Source organism: Mesocricetus auratus, unplaced genomic scaffold, assembly GCF_017639785.1.
Source record: "Mesocricetus auratus isolate SY011 unplaced genomic scaffold, BCM_Maur_2.0 Super-Scaffold_100013, whole genome shotgun sequence".
Taxonomy (NCBI): Eukaryota; Metazoa; Chordata; class Mammalia; order Rodentia; family Cricetidae; genus Mesocricetus; species Mesocricetus auratus.
Genome location: NW_024429196.1, coordinates 7,420,872 through 7,434,887, shown reverse-complemented (window position 1 = coordinate 7,434,887; position 14,016 = coordinate 7,420,872). Strand labels below are relative to the sequence as shown.

Below are 14,016 nucleotides of genomic sequence, written 5' to 3'. Positions count from 1 at the left end.
TGTGAACCCAGCAGAGTGCATCCATGTGTTCTGCTGCAGAAGGACACTCGGGTGGTGCCTGGGTTTGAGCTACTACGGGAAGCCTTTTGTTGTGACGGTGAGGAAGGGCAGGCAGATCTGAGACTAGAACTGTGGGGTGAGTGAGCCAGGCATTGGCCATCCAGCAGGGCTGACACCCAGACACCCAGCAGTAGCTGGGTGAGTCCCAACACTGCCACCTTGCTTGCCAGGTTCGCTCTCCTTTTCCGCAGTCCTGCTCAATGCTGGTGAGGCATCTCACTGGGGCCTTGACCTGAATTTCCATAATGGCTGTTCATTAGCCATTGAAACAGCTGCTTTCCCGAGCCCTTGCTCAGATCTCATGTGGCTGCCTCAAGGCTGTCTGTCCTTTTCATATCTGTCTGTAGGAGTCCTTTGTGTCCTCTGCTGCTGGGGCAGACATCCCTTCATTCTTTCGGCGGAGGGTCTTGGTGAATAGAAACTCTACATTTTAATGCTGGCCAGTGTATCCATCTTCCCCTTTGTCTGCTGAGCTCCCCTCGGCCACACGGGATGTTCGCCAGCCATGCGCTCTGTGAGCCTGCATCTTCATCTTCACATTTGATCTCCCATTCCCTGAGACTGCTTTGTGTGACTGACAAAGGCCTAGATTATTGCGCGTGCTAGGAGTGGTGGTGCACCTGTGGCCTCCAGCCCCATCACAGAAGACTAAGGCAAAAAGATGTTTGCAGCCTCAGAGTTCAGGGCTAGCCTCACCACTCCATTGGAAAAAAACAGTTCTTAGGAGGCTGGGGAGATGGCACAGTGGTTAGCGATGTCCACTGTCCTCACAGAGAATCCAAGTTCGTTTCCTAACACCCATATCAGGCATCTCACAGTTGTCTAACTCCAGTTCCAGGGTCTTACACTCTTTACTGGCTTCTGTAGGCACTCTCGCATACATCACACACACACACACACACACACACACACACACACACACACACACACACCATTCATGTAAGTAAAATGGCAATTATTTTTAAATTATTATTTTTCTTATAATTTTCATATCTTCTGGATACCTAATAGGCTCAACATTATATATTTTTAATTTTCCATCTGCATATTCTTGCTGCAGTATTATATGGCCTTAATTACAGCTGCTTTGTAAGTCCTGCTATCTCCTAGTGAAGGCACTCCAATTTGTCTGTACGTTTTTCTTAGCAGTTCTTGTCCTTTTACACCTCTGTATAAATTATAGAACCAGCATGTCACTTTCTACAAGAAATCCTGCTGGGATATGGATTAGTAGTTCATTAAATCTGCTCGGATCACTTTGGAGGAAGCAGTAACTGACCCATAAATAGAAGGGTTTCTTCTGTTTATTTAGTTTTTCAGTATCTCGGGGATGTTTCATAGATTCCTTGCAGATTTTTTTAACACATCTTTTGTTTGATTTATTCTCAGCTGTTTGAACTAAGTAAAATTACTTTGGGACCAGCAAGATAGCTCAGCAAGTAAAAGTGCTCCCCATGCAAGCCTGACTAATGGAGTTCAATCCTGGGAGCTCTGGAAGAAGAGAGCTGACTCCTAAAAGTTGTCCTATGACCTCCACACACAGCACGCAAAATAATACGCAATTTCAATTTAAAGAGAAATAGCTTTTCAACTTCATTTAATAATGGTTTGTTGGTGTTATTTAAAAATAACAATTGTCCTTGTGCATTTTGTTCTTTTAGCTATGAAGACATGATTTATTCACATTGGAATCTGTTGGGGATATGTACCATGTAAAATTAGTATGTGTATAAAATGTGACGTGTGCTGTGACAGAGAGAGAAGGAAAGCAGGAATATTGCTCTCCACCAGGGGAAGAAGAACAGCCATTCCTACAGCTCAGGGGTTGCTCGAATACCATTCAATGAGTATCATCTGCAACAACACACATGCCATTTACCAAAACTGAGTATGTGGGTTGAGGAGACTGCTCAGTCAATGAAGTGCTTGTATGCGAGCTTGGAGACCTGAATTCAGGCCCCTAGAACCCATGCTTGCAATCCAGGTGGGTTGGCACATGCTTTAACCACATCAGTGGGACGGGGATAAGACACAGAGACAGGAGGATTCCTTAAGCTCATTGACCTGCCCACCTAACTGAATCAATGACCTTCAGATTAAAGGAGAGACCCTGTTTCAAGGAAAGCCGGACCAGGACTGGGATTTGAGGGTTTGAGGGGTGTGTGGGGGCGTGGGTGTGTGACAACAAAGAGAGGTGGAACTTGAGGAGGAAAGACAACTCCAGTCTCTCTCTCTCTCTCTCTCTCTCTCTCTCTCTCTCTCTCTCTCTCTCTCTCTCTCTCTCTCTCTCTCTCTCTCCCTCTCTTCTCTCTCACCTCTGAATATGTAGCACCACAGCCAAACAAAGACATCCTGTGAGCTCTAGAGATTCACCTCCTCTCTGCTCAGAAAGCAAACTGAATTTGGAGCTTACAATTGAGAAAAGAAAGAAAAATGCTTGTATCTCCCTCTGTCCCAAAACCCAGTAAAGCCAGTCTTCCTAGCAAATAACTAATATCCACTTTAGTAGTAAATCATTAAATGGATACATTAATGTTTTTTATAATTATCAGAATTAGTAGATTTATATTTTATTCTAGTCTCCTTAATGCAGTTCTTTGAAAAATGTATACTTACACAATAACTTCATCAGTATGAAATTTAAAAAAACTATACATTAAAGGCTGGCTGTGGTGACAAACCTCTTTAATATCAGCACTGGAGAGGAAGAGACAGGCAGATCTTAGTGAGTTTGAGGCCAGCCTGTTCCATATAGCAGTTTCCAAGCCAGCCAGGGCTACACGGTGAGATCCAGTACGGTAAGTCCCACAGCATTCCCCAGTTCAGACTGTGATTTATATTCTCTAAAATGGGTGAAACCTCTCTCATCTTTCCAAATTCACAAAACCTGGGATAGTTCACAGCCTATTGCACCCGCTGAGCTTGGAAGAAGACGTTGTTTCTTGGTACAATCATTTCCACAGGAGCTCCATCTAGGAGCCATGACTGTTTCTTCCCTTTCCAGGAAAGAGATGTGGATGACTCAAAGCAGCTACATTTGAATCACAGGTGAGAGTTTCGTGGGCGCTGCAGCATGGATGCCACTGTCTTTGGTATCTCACATAGTACCTAGAAGGGTTGTTAAATCAATGAATTAATTTCAGTAATTGGTGTGTATAGATTAATGTGGAGTTTACACACACACACATCATTTGGGAATTACAATTGTTTTATTGATCCCTTAGTAACTCTTAATACATTTATATATTTTTTTATATTCTTTGTTTCACTGGACTTTTGAACACATCTGTCTCCTCAACTTCAGGGAGAAATCACTTTTGCCACTTAATAAAAGATTTGTTGTATTTTTTTTAATCAGTGAGTGTGTGTGTGTGTGTGTGTGTGTGTGTGTGTGTGTGTATTATGAGTGGAAGCCAGAAATGGTCATCAGATCCCCCTAGAGTCACAGGCACTTGTGAGCACACTGACACATGTGCTGGGAACCTAATTCAGGCACTCGGGAAGAGCAGCAAGCACTCTTAACAGCATGAGTCATCTCTCCAGTCCTATTGCAGCTTTAATAAGCTAAAGTTCTGTTCTATCTCTAACTTAAGTTCCTCTTACAATTAAGAGTTATTTCATAAATTATTTTGCTTCTGTTGAGATGTGTCTTAGTTGGGGTTTACTATCACTATGAAGAGACACCATGACTATGGCAACTCTTATAAAGGAAAACATTTAATTGTGGTGACTCACTTACAGTTCAGAGGCTCAGTCTACCGTGGCAGGGAACATGGCAGCATGCAGGCAGGCATGGTGCTGAAGAAATAGCAGAGTGTCCTACATCTTGCAGGTAACAGGAAACTGACTGACATACTGGGTAGTCTCCTGAGTAAATCAAACCTCAAAGCCCACCCCTACAGTGACACACTTCTTCCAACAAGGCCACACCCACTCCAACAAAGCCACACCTCCTAACAGTGCCCCGCCCTGTGAGATTATGGAAGCCAATTACATTCAAACTACCACAAGATGATTTTACCATTTACTTCCTTTGATAACTTCCAACATGAAACTAACCTTGCAGTTAAATCTTAATAGATTGCCTTCCATAGCTGGAGCTACAGTTCTGCAACATTAGACCAGAAAGATCACCTCTACCTGCTCAGGGTGGAGAAGGTTTGAAGCTAGCTGCTGTGTGTTTGGGATCAATACTCTACTCGTCAACTCACCTTGCTACAGTTTGGGGCCCAAGATGTACAAACCTCCATACAGAAAACTATAGAACATTACTTTAAAAAGTTAAAAAAAAAAAACTAAGAGGAAAGCATATCATATTCATGCGTTTTTTTTCTTTCCTCTAATAGTCTAGAACTCTCTGGTCTTCCTCCTAAGACTTAGAAGTACACTTGGCACCTTCTCCCTTCACATGTCCTTGTGCTGAGTCCTGCTGAACACCTTAGCTCAGCACATCCCCTGCTCTGGTTGTTCCTGTGGGAGGTGTGGCTTATGGGAGGGAGGGTGTGTCCTGTGAGGTATGTCTTGTGGAAGGTGTAGCCTATGGAAGGGAGTGTCCTGTGGGGTGTGTCCTATGGGAAGATGTGTCCTATGGGAAGTGTGTCCTTTGGGAAGTGTGTCCTTTGGGAAGTGTGTCCTTTGGGGTGTGACCTGTGGGAGAGTGTGTCCTGTGGGAGGGTGTGGTCTATGGGAGATTATGTCCTGGAGGAGGGTGTGTCCTGAGGGAGGTGTACCCTATGGGAATGTGTGTCCTATGGGAGGTGTGTCCTGTGTGAGGAGTGTCCTATGGGAGGGTGTGTCATGTGGGAGGTGTGGCTTATGGGAGGGTATGTCTTGTAGAAGGTGTGGCCTATGGGAGGGTGTGGCCTATGGGAGATTGTGTCCTGTGGGAGGTGTGGCCTATAGGAGGATATGCCCACAGATATGGGAACACCTTTGATTTTCTTTGCCTCCTGCATATTCTTACTGCCTTGAATAATATTCTTTGCCTCCAAGCATGCTTTTTCATCCTCTCTCCTTCACAGCTGTTCTCTTTGCAGTGAGGCTTGTTGGCAGGTACCTGCTGCAGGTTTTGCTTGGGGACTGAGGCACAGACAGCCTCAGAGAGGTCAGCTGCATAGGAAGCCTCATCTCCCTTGACTACAACATGGAACCTGTAGGTGAAGGGGCAGAGGCCTAGTGGGAGGGTCTGAAAGTTAAAAGAATTAGGGTTAGGTTAGGTTTAGGCAACAGTTGACCATTGTTTGAATCAAAATTCCCACTGAAGGGTTGGCTAGGTAAAATGAGCACCAGAAGACAGAACTACAATTCAAATCTTAGAGTAGAGTGAGCATCCATGCCACAGAGGAAGAGTCTCTGAAGAGGTCAGGGTTTTGCTTTGTTTTTAAATTAATAAACTAACACTTTGATTTGTTTTTTGGTTTTTCAAGACAGGGTTTCTCTGTGTAGCCCTGGCTGTCCTGGAACTTGTTCTATAGATCAGGCTGGCCTCTAACTCAAAGATCCACCTGCCTCTGCCTCCTGAGTACTGGGATTAAGGCATGCACCATCACCACCTGCATACTTTGAATTTTTGATAGAGATTCTCACATAGTTCAGGATGGCTCATAACTTGCTATGTAACCAAGGAAGACTTTGAGCTATTGATCCTCCTGCTTCCATCTCCCAAGAACTGAGGTTCAGGCATGCACCACCATGTCCCAACAAGAATAGAGCTACAGAAAAAAGTAAAACAATGAACAAAAAGCTGAGAGGTCATTTCAAACGAACATTCCTTCTAAGGTGCAGACTGGGCGGCTGAACAATAGAAAACTGAGGATTAGCTTCGAGTTTCTTTAGGCTGCCTTCTCTGTGTAGCATCAGGGGGAGAGGGCTTCAGTGTCTTGCCAACTGGAACTGGCCTGCATGTGAAACTTGGCTGCTGTTTCTCATTTCTCCTATTTTCTTGGAAGGTCTGACCACAGCTCATATTCTTTTTGTGACATGGAACCTTGGCATGAGTGACATTGTTTTTATTCCAGTCAAAGTTCCTGCCTGGACCTGGAAGAGCAAATCAATATTATCAGGTCACTCTTTACCTAAAAAGCTGTGGTGACTCCCAGCAACCTACAGGGACAGATTCATTTTCTAAGCCCCAAATTCTATATTTTCCTCCACCCCAATGCTACCTGCCTTGCCACCAGCAATCTATGTTCTGGTCCTTGAGCTCACAAAGTCACAGACATCACCTGGATGGCAATGACCAGACCTCAACTCCACTGAACAACCTGGAGGGCAGATCTTATGCCTGCTTCTGCTTAGGGAAGCTACTCTCTGACCGGAAGACACCCACCTCCTGTGTGCCCAACAGCATACCCTGGTTGACACAGATATTCTGGAAATATCACTCCTTTTAAGATTATCTTTGAAAAAAGTGATGTAATATGTTGTCATTACAAATGACTGTTTTAAATGATCCATCTTAGCCAAAAAGTGGCCTGTTTTGTTTATGAAGCAAAGCTGGACTGTCAGGAAGTGGCAGGGTAGAGACTGCCTTCTCATGTCAGCACACCGACCTGGGTTCTGGGGACAGGCAAGCCTGACATCTATGGTGAACTGTTGGTCTCTAGGAATGTCAGGTGCACCTGAGACCTTAGACCATCAGGGAGCTATGACAGGCGAAATGGGATCTGGCCCCTCTGGATCCCTTGTGATGGGAGGTATAGCCACTGGGCAACACTTGGAAGGTGGGAGAGGAGAAAGGAAGAAATTTTGCCCCCCCAATCCTTCCAGGTAGAAGCCTGCATCCATGACACCCACTAGACACATGGGTATCCATGGAAGCAATCCATGGCCCAATCCAGAGTTCATTAGAGAATTTCTACAAGAGAAAAAAACTGACCTTAGGATTCTGGCCAAGGTTGAGATGTCTAGGAGTTGGGTAGGAAGTCTAAGCAGAGGCAGGCAGTGAGGAGGTGTCCCTCTCAGCCCCAGACTATGACTAAAGCCACAGATGAAGTTCATGCCTCATACTGTGGGCTGAAGTCAGAGCAGAGATGTCATCAGGTTGGCACCTCCTGAGGCCCCCTCCCCTGGGCTTGCAGATGATGTCTTTCCTAGCCACATAGGTTTATGTCCTGATCTTCTCTTACAAGGAACCCAGTTACATGGAGCCAGACACACTCACAGTGTCATGCTAACCTGATCATCTCTTTGTAGACCCTGATGGAGTCACCACCTTCTGAGATTCGCCAGGGTTTGTGTGTACAGAACATGCTGAAGTGCCCAAACCCCTGCTTGGGATCCAGCAAAGTCAGTGTGGAAGAGCCAGGCAGGGTCTCTGGACTCAGTCGAGGAGTTGGAGTTTTATTGACCAGTGGAGGATTCCAGAGAGGAAACCTACACAGTCAGACTTACACTTTGAAGACTATACATGTGGGATGAGAGAAGGGATAAGGAAACATTGAGGGTGGGCTCCTCAAGGGGTAGAGCTGATAGTGAATAACCAAGGTGTTCTCTTCCCTCACCCCATCCCCGTGTGTGTACTTGAGCATGTGTGTGTTTCCCATCAGCTCATTGAAGTAGCAAGATATTCAATGGACCTGTGCATCGCTGGATGGCTGCTTTCTGACAGGCTCCTCCATTTTATCCTGAGGCTACTCCTGGGACATCTTTATGCCATCCCAAAGCTTGGACATCAGAGCAGGTGGTGGTGGAACAGAGGGGATCCAGGCAAAGCTGACTCCACAAAGAGGCCTATGGCCACATCACAGGCTGGTAGGGAAGCAGGCGTGTTGGGGGAAGTCCTGTGCATTTGTCAATAAAGTACTGTTGAGCCAATAGGAAACCTAGATAGGAGGGACTAGGAGTCCAGGAGGACTCTGGGAAGGAGAAACACAAGAGAGTCGACATGTGACGCCATGGGGTAGGAAGCCCAGAACTATTATCCGGTAAGAGACATACTTAGATTAACAATTATGGGGTAATTACTTAAGGAGAGCTAGCCAGTAAGAGACAAGCAAGGCCAACAGCTTCATAATTAATATAGCCTCCTGTGTGTTTATTTGGGGACTACAATGTGGCAGAGCCCATGCGACTGGCGGGTGATAAACCAAAGCGGCTAGCAAGATAAAGCTTCTCTTAACACAGGCGAGGTTTCCTGAACTACACCAGTCTATGGGAAGGAAGAAAGCCAAGGGTTTGTCCCTCCCAGCTTGCCATGGCCTCCCTTATTTCCCCTTTCTCCACACTTGGCTCAGACCCTGAGGTTTACAGGACACGTGGCAGGAAATGACACCAGCTGTACTGACAGACACAAGAAAAGGGCACCTTCAGAAGCATGCCCTGGGCAGGCCTGACAAGAAGACATCAGGCAAGACAAAATTCAAGGAATTTAGACCCGAGAAGCACTGTTGGGACTGTGTTGCTCAATGTCTTCATGGCAACTGTGAAGAACACCCAGGAAGGTGAAGAAACATTCTCAGAACAGGGTCAACTTCCTGACTCCTCACCCCAAGCTGAGGGTCAGAACTCACAGCCTAACTGGGGGGAGCCGCTGAGCTGCCTGGGTTTGCACTGGCCCCAGTGGGGAAGATTACATCCTTACTGCTCCATGCTAAAAGTATGAGGCTACTCAGGGACTCCTGCCACTTAGGCTACTGGGCCCCCAACGTGGTAAGAGTAATAGGGGTGACTACTAAATGGGATGGAGCTTTTCTTCCCTCGCTTCTCCCTCTCCCCTTCCGCCCCCTTCCGCTTGTGGTGCATGCATACATGTTCAAATGTATGTGGGTATATGAGGGCACAGATATGCTCCTGCATGTGGAAGCCATAGACTGACTTTGGGTGTCTTCTTCAATAATTCTCCTCTTAGTTTACTGAATCAGGGTATCTTGCGAACCAGAACTTGCTGATTTGTGTAGTCTAGCTAGCTAGTGTGTCCAGAGCATCTAATTTAAAATGTACTGGTGGTTACACTGCTGTGATTATACCAACCAAAACCAATTTGTACTTTAGATGGGTGGATTTCATATTAGATGAGTTGTGTCTCATAAAACACTTTAAAACAATGAGAGAGAGTCAAATCAATGTAAATTGTTCTTTCTTTAGGTATTGGCTGGTTTTTTAAACTTGACACAAACCTATACATATCTGAGAAGAGAAATCTCAGTGGAGAAAATATGTCCATTACATTGCCTGTAGGCAAGTCTGTAGGGCATTTTTAAAAATTAACGATTAATGTGGAAATGCTCAGGTCCCTGTGAGTGGTGCCACCACTGGGCAGGTGTCCTGGGTGATATATGAAAGCAGGCTGAGCAAGCCAGTAAGCAGTGCTCCTTCATGGTTCTGCCTCAGTTCCTGCCTCCAGGTTCCGGCCTTGGCCATAGCCCCTCAATGGACTATGACCTGGGATATGTAAGTCAAATAAGTCCTTTCCTCCCCAGCTGCTTTTGGCCAGTGTTTTATCACATCACTATAAACCAAGACAGGTGCATACACACATCACATCGTTCCTCTGACAGGAATTTATTCCTCTGTCACACACTCTGAAACCAACGGAAACTTGCTTGCATCAATCTTGAAGGTGATGGCCTTGGGGACCCACTGGAGCATTAGACAGTCAAAGAGCACTTTCCTTGGTATTTCTCACATGGACACTCTGATGTTTCCTCTTCTAGAGTTCTCTCTTTTATTCTTCTTTCAGCATTCTCTCTCTCTTCCTCCCTCCCTCTCTCTCTCACATGCTCTCTCTCCCTCCCCTCTCCCCCCTCTCTCCACCCTCTATTTTTATCTCAAGCACATAGTTACTATTAATTCCCACTAAGTACTTCCAAACATAAGCTTTGATGAGAAGAGATTATTTAAAGGCAGCATTCGTGTAAAGTAAACATTTTTTTTTTCCTCTTTTAAAACCTGATGAAAACGAACCTTCCAGAAACCATCTTCACTGATGCTCCTTGGCCAGGAATCTCAACTGGTGTTCATTCCTTTGTCTTCACAGCAGTCTCTGCTCATGTTGCACACTTGGGAGCTGGGTCCTCTTCTCCATCCCCTCCTGCAAGGTAATAAATAGTAAGTACTTCTGTGTCCTGGTCCATGGGCTAAATATCAGCATTTTATTATTATACCACAGCACAATTCTGTGCTCAGATTCTTTATTTCATATCAAAATATGTGTTTGCTGCCCTTGGTTTACAGCTATAAACTATGTAGCACACTAAAGTGGCTTTCACTTGCTGAGTATTGATGTTCTCTCCAGTATGCGGCAGGACCCTGGAACCCACCTGGTGTGGGTTCACATACACAAGTGACCCTGGGCAATGCTGTGCCTTGGTGACTAGGGTAGAGGCACCTTCAGGTGGGACACAAAAGCCAAGTGGCTTGTCTTCCCTGTAGCCCTCACAGTGGGACCTCTGATTTGCATGGCTGAAGCAAGACTTCTTGGAGCCCCGATGATGTGAGAAGGCCCCTGGCCCATGGAGAGACCCCACTGAAACATACTGAATAGCAGCCCCATTCAGTTCAGCTTTGGCACCTCCCCAGCCAGATTGCCTGCCACATAACTGTCAAAGGGTCCCAGGTTCTGGCACTTAGCCAGTGGAGTTCAAAACTGAGGCTTAGGCATGCTGAGTCAGAGCCCAGCCATCCCCAGTCTGACCTTCCACATTCCAGAGGCACAGAATTCATGAGGTCAACAAAGCAGCGATTGTATTAGACACTGAGTATGGGGGGAGTTTGCTGGGCAAAATGGGGGCACTGGGTAAGGACTGCTTCAGTATAGTGTGGATCAAATGATGTGAGTGACCTTGCTAAGCAGGCCAGTAACTGCCCCAGGAGACCATCAAGGTCCAAGTGAAAACACTGCTTTCAAAATAGTACTCAGGGCCATTTGTCCCTAGGAAAAGACCTAGCTTCCTCCTAAAGTTATTTATTTGTATATAAGCCTTTTAATCTGCTGCACACTCTTAAATTATTTATTGAAGCCTTCCATTTGTTTCTGACTAGATTTTAGGCGCTTGGAAGCCAAAGCACATCTTATGTGCTGTGTTCGCCATATGGTTCTGTTCTAGCAGGGCCTAGCACCCAGGCTCCTCCCAGGCCCCTTAGGCTCTGGTCAGCAGGATTCTGGGCCTCCACTACCTAGTTTGGCCGCTCCACTTACTCCTTCTGACCAGGGGAACTCTGCCTGGGGGGAGTTCAGGAAGTAGACAGAGCTCAGATAGGTCAGGAGGCCTAGGGGTAAGCCAGGCTCCCAGTTCCCAACAAGGCCTTCTCTTACCTAGGACCATTGTTTTGGAGACTGATTTTAGCCTAGGAACCAGTGCTAGCTAACCCGATCCAGGGCTGCTCTGAAGATCCGATGAGATGACAGGAGCAAGGCTTCCGTGCTGATTCACTATGCAAATGAAAGCGCAGCCTGCTACCTGCTGTGAGCTCCCCTGAGAAATGCGGATAATAACAGTGATTATTCCCTGTCTGGATTGTTGTGATGCCCTCCTAGCCGGTCTTCCTACTTCTATTTTTGTGCTTTTGAAAGGCAGCTTCACCCAGCAGCTGGGCAATCGTTTTCTTAATATGCAAATCGGGCTATGTCCTCCTGTTTAAAATCCTCCAATAATTCTGCACTGCAGCTCAAGCCTACGTCATTCAGCTCTCAGTTCACCAAGTTGCCTTCTGCCCTTCAACCTCTTGAAAGACAGCTTCCTCTCTCAGCCTCACTAAGACCTTCGCATCCCCTTCGCTCTTGATATCTCTTGTGTGGATCTGTATCAGGTGCTGACCTGTGTGTGTGTCAGCCCTCCCCGCCAAAAAAGGCTTCCTCACCCTTCCTGCGCTGCCTCGGTTCCCCACAGTGTCTGTCCCAACCCCACCACAAGCATTGTCACCTCATGATATTTGCCGTCCACTCTCGTGTGAATCCCATCAGCAAAGCAGCCACCACACAGTAGGTCCCCGGCAAACATTTGCTGAAGAATGAATACATGAGCGAGAAAGTTGGAGCCCATGGTGTGTAGAGGTCACACCTGCTTGATGCTCCCCAGAAAAGGTGGTAGTGGAGTGACTGATGAGGCACTGTTGGCAGTTACGGGCGGGGTTCTGCAGGCCTGACACCATCCCCTGTTCTCCGGGCAGGATGTTCCCCATGGACTGAGTGTCTTCGACTTTCAGCCCTCTGGGGCCCTTGGTCACAATGTCAAGGAGTACATCAGCATCATGACTGCCTGGCCCAGATCACTGCTGCAGGAGTAGTTCCTCTTGAGATGCTCCCGTGATAATTTTACAATTAGGTCAGATCCTGTCCTCAGAGAGGACTTTAGTAGAGCAAGTCACCAATGGGCCAGGAAACGATGCTGCAGAGGTCTGATGTGAGTGGCCTCCTGCTGATCCCAGACCAACACTGCAGCCTAGTTCCAGTGAGAGGCAGAGTCAAGCTGCCCTGTAAGGATCTCAGAAAAAACATTGTTGCGTATACCACTACCAGGGCCCCCAACTGCCTTCCAACCAGCCCCAGCTACGAAAGTGGGGCAGGGAAAACAGCCCAGTCCTAAAACTGTAACTCAGGGGTCAGCTGCATCCCTTCTGCCTCTCTGTTTTTTGCCAGCTCAGAGGGATGAGAAAGATAATATCTACAAGAGTCAGGGCCCTGCTGACACTCCAGGAAGACTGTGGGGAGCAGTAGACAGATAGTGAGGTTGAAGGTTAGGTTCTGGTGCTCCTTGCTCCCAGATGGGATCTATCCACAGTAGGACCGTGAGTGTTCGAGGCAGAACCAGCTGCAAAGGCATCTGTACTCGGTTTGCAAGTCTCACATCCCCGTGCTAGAGATCTTACTGAGGCTTTTTGCTTTCCTACATGACTCCTTTTGTTCGCAGACACTGAGGTCAAAGTTTCAGGGCCTTTCCCACAGGAGTCCCTTTTCACGTTTTTCTGAAGTGGGATGTAAAAATGGGTAGCCACCTGGACACAAATGCTAAGAAAAAAAGGAACGGGGAGGAAGAAGGAAGCTGCCCGTCTCCTGCAGACTCCAGGAGCTGGGACAAGAGGAGTCACTGTGCACACAGCTTCTTTCCCAAGGGTCCACTTGCTCTGATGGCAGGTGGGTGAGAGAGGGCATAGCCTGGCACCTGGAGGCTTTCCCACAGCAGGTAAGATGTTGGTTTTGTCTCTGCTCATTTCTATCAAGAAAACAAGATTTTAAAAAGGGAAATTAAAGTGGTGGTGAGTGATTTATGGGCATCTTCAGAAGTAAGCTCTTGTCTTTATAAACACTGAATAAACCCCAAAGAAATAAAGCTTTCCCCTCGGGAAGTTGCTACCCTGCCTGCCCGGTCACCATTCAATACTCTAGAGCAGTGGTTCTCAACCTTCCTAACGCTGCAACCCTTTAATACAATTCCTCACACTATGGTGACCCCAACCATAAAATTATTTTCATTGCCACTTAATAAATGCAATTTTGCTACTGTATGAATCATAAATATCTCTATGCAAGATATCTGATTGTGACCCCTGTGAAAGGGTTGCTCCACCTTAAAGGGGTCATGACCCATCAGTTGAGAACTGCTGTTCTAGATTCTCAGCAAGGTTCCTGGGAGGTGACCTGGTACAGGAGGGACCAAAGATGCTCCCAAGATTTGTCTGACTGAGTGACAAGGTCTCTGCTGATCCATCTCCCCAGCTCCCCACAGTAACACCTCCCTCTCTGAAGGTCACAGAACTGTCACCTCTCTGTTCTGTAAAGTGGTCATAATACCTGCAGCCAACCAAGTACAAGACAGGATCTTGGCTGAGGCAAAGCTGAGACTGGTCAGACAGGTTTAGAAGAGAGGCCTAGGCTCTGAAGCAACACAGTACGCCCCACTCTATTTCACTGACAAAGGCTTACACAGTCATTTCACTTCGTTTTAGAGACAGCCATTGAACATGAACATTACCCTCCTCAGCCATAGTGGAAGGAACTCAGACCGGACAAACCTGAGT

At 46.6% G+C, this 14,016-nt stretch overlaps 1 long non-coding RNA gene across 1 annotated transcript; it reads right to left on the bottom strand.

Moving 5' to 3' along the window:
- Nucleotides 1-2,638: 2,638 nt before the first annotated feature.
- Nucleotides 2,639-13,298, bottom strand: LOC110341943. The gene is made up of 4 exons (XR_002383943.2): nucleotides 11,922-13,298; nucleotides 11,315-11,474; nucleotides 9,964-10,090; nucleotides 2,639-3,168 (listed from the first exon to the last, which is right to left on the bottom strand). It is a non-coding gene; the product is annotated as an uncharacterized LOC110341943 (long non-coding RNA).
- Nucleotides 13,299-14,016: the final 718 nt, after the last annotated feature.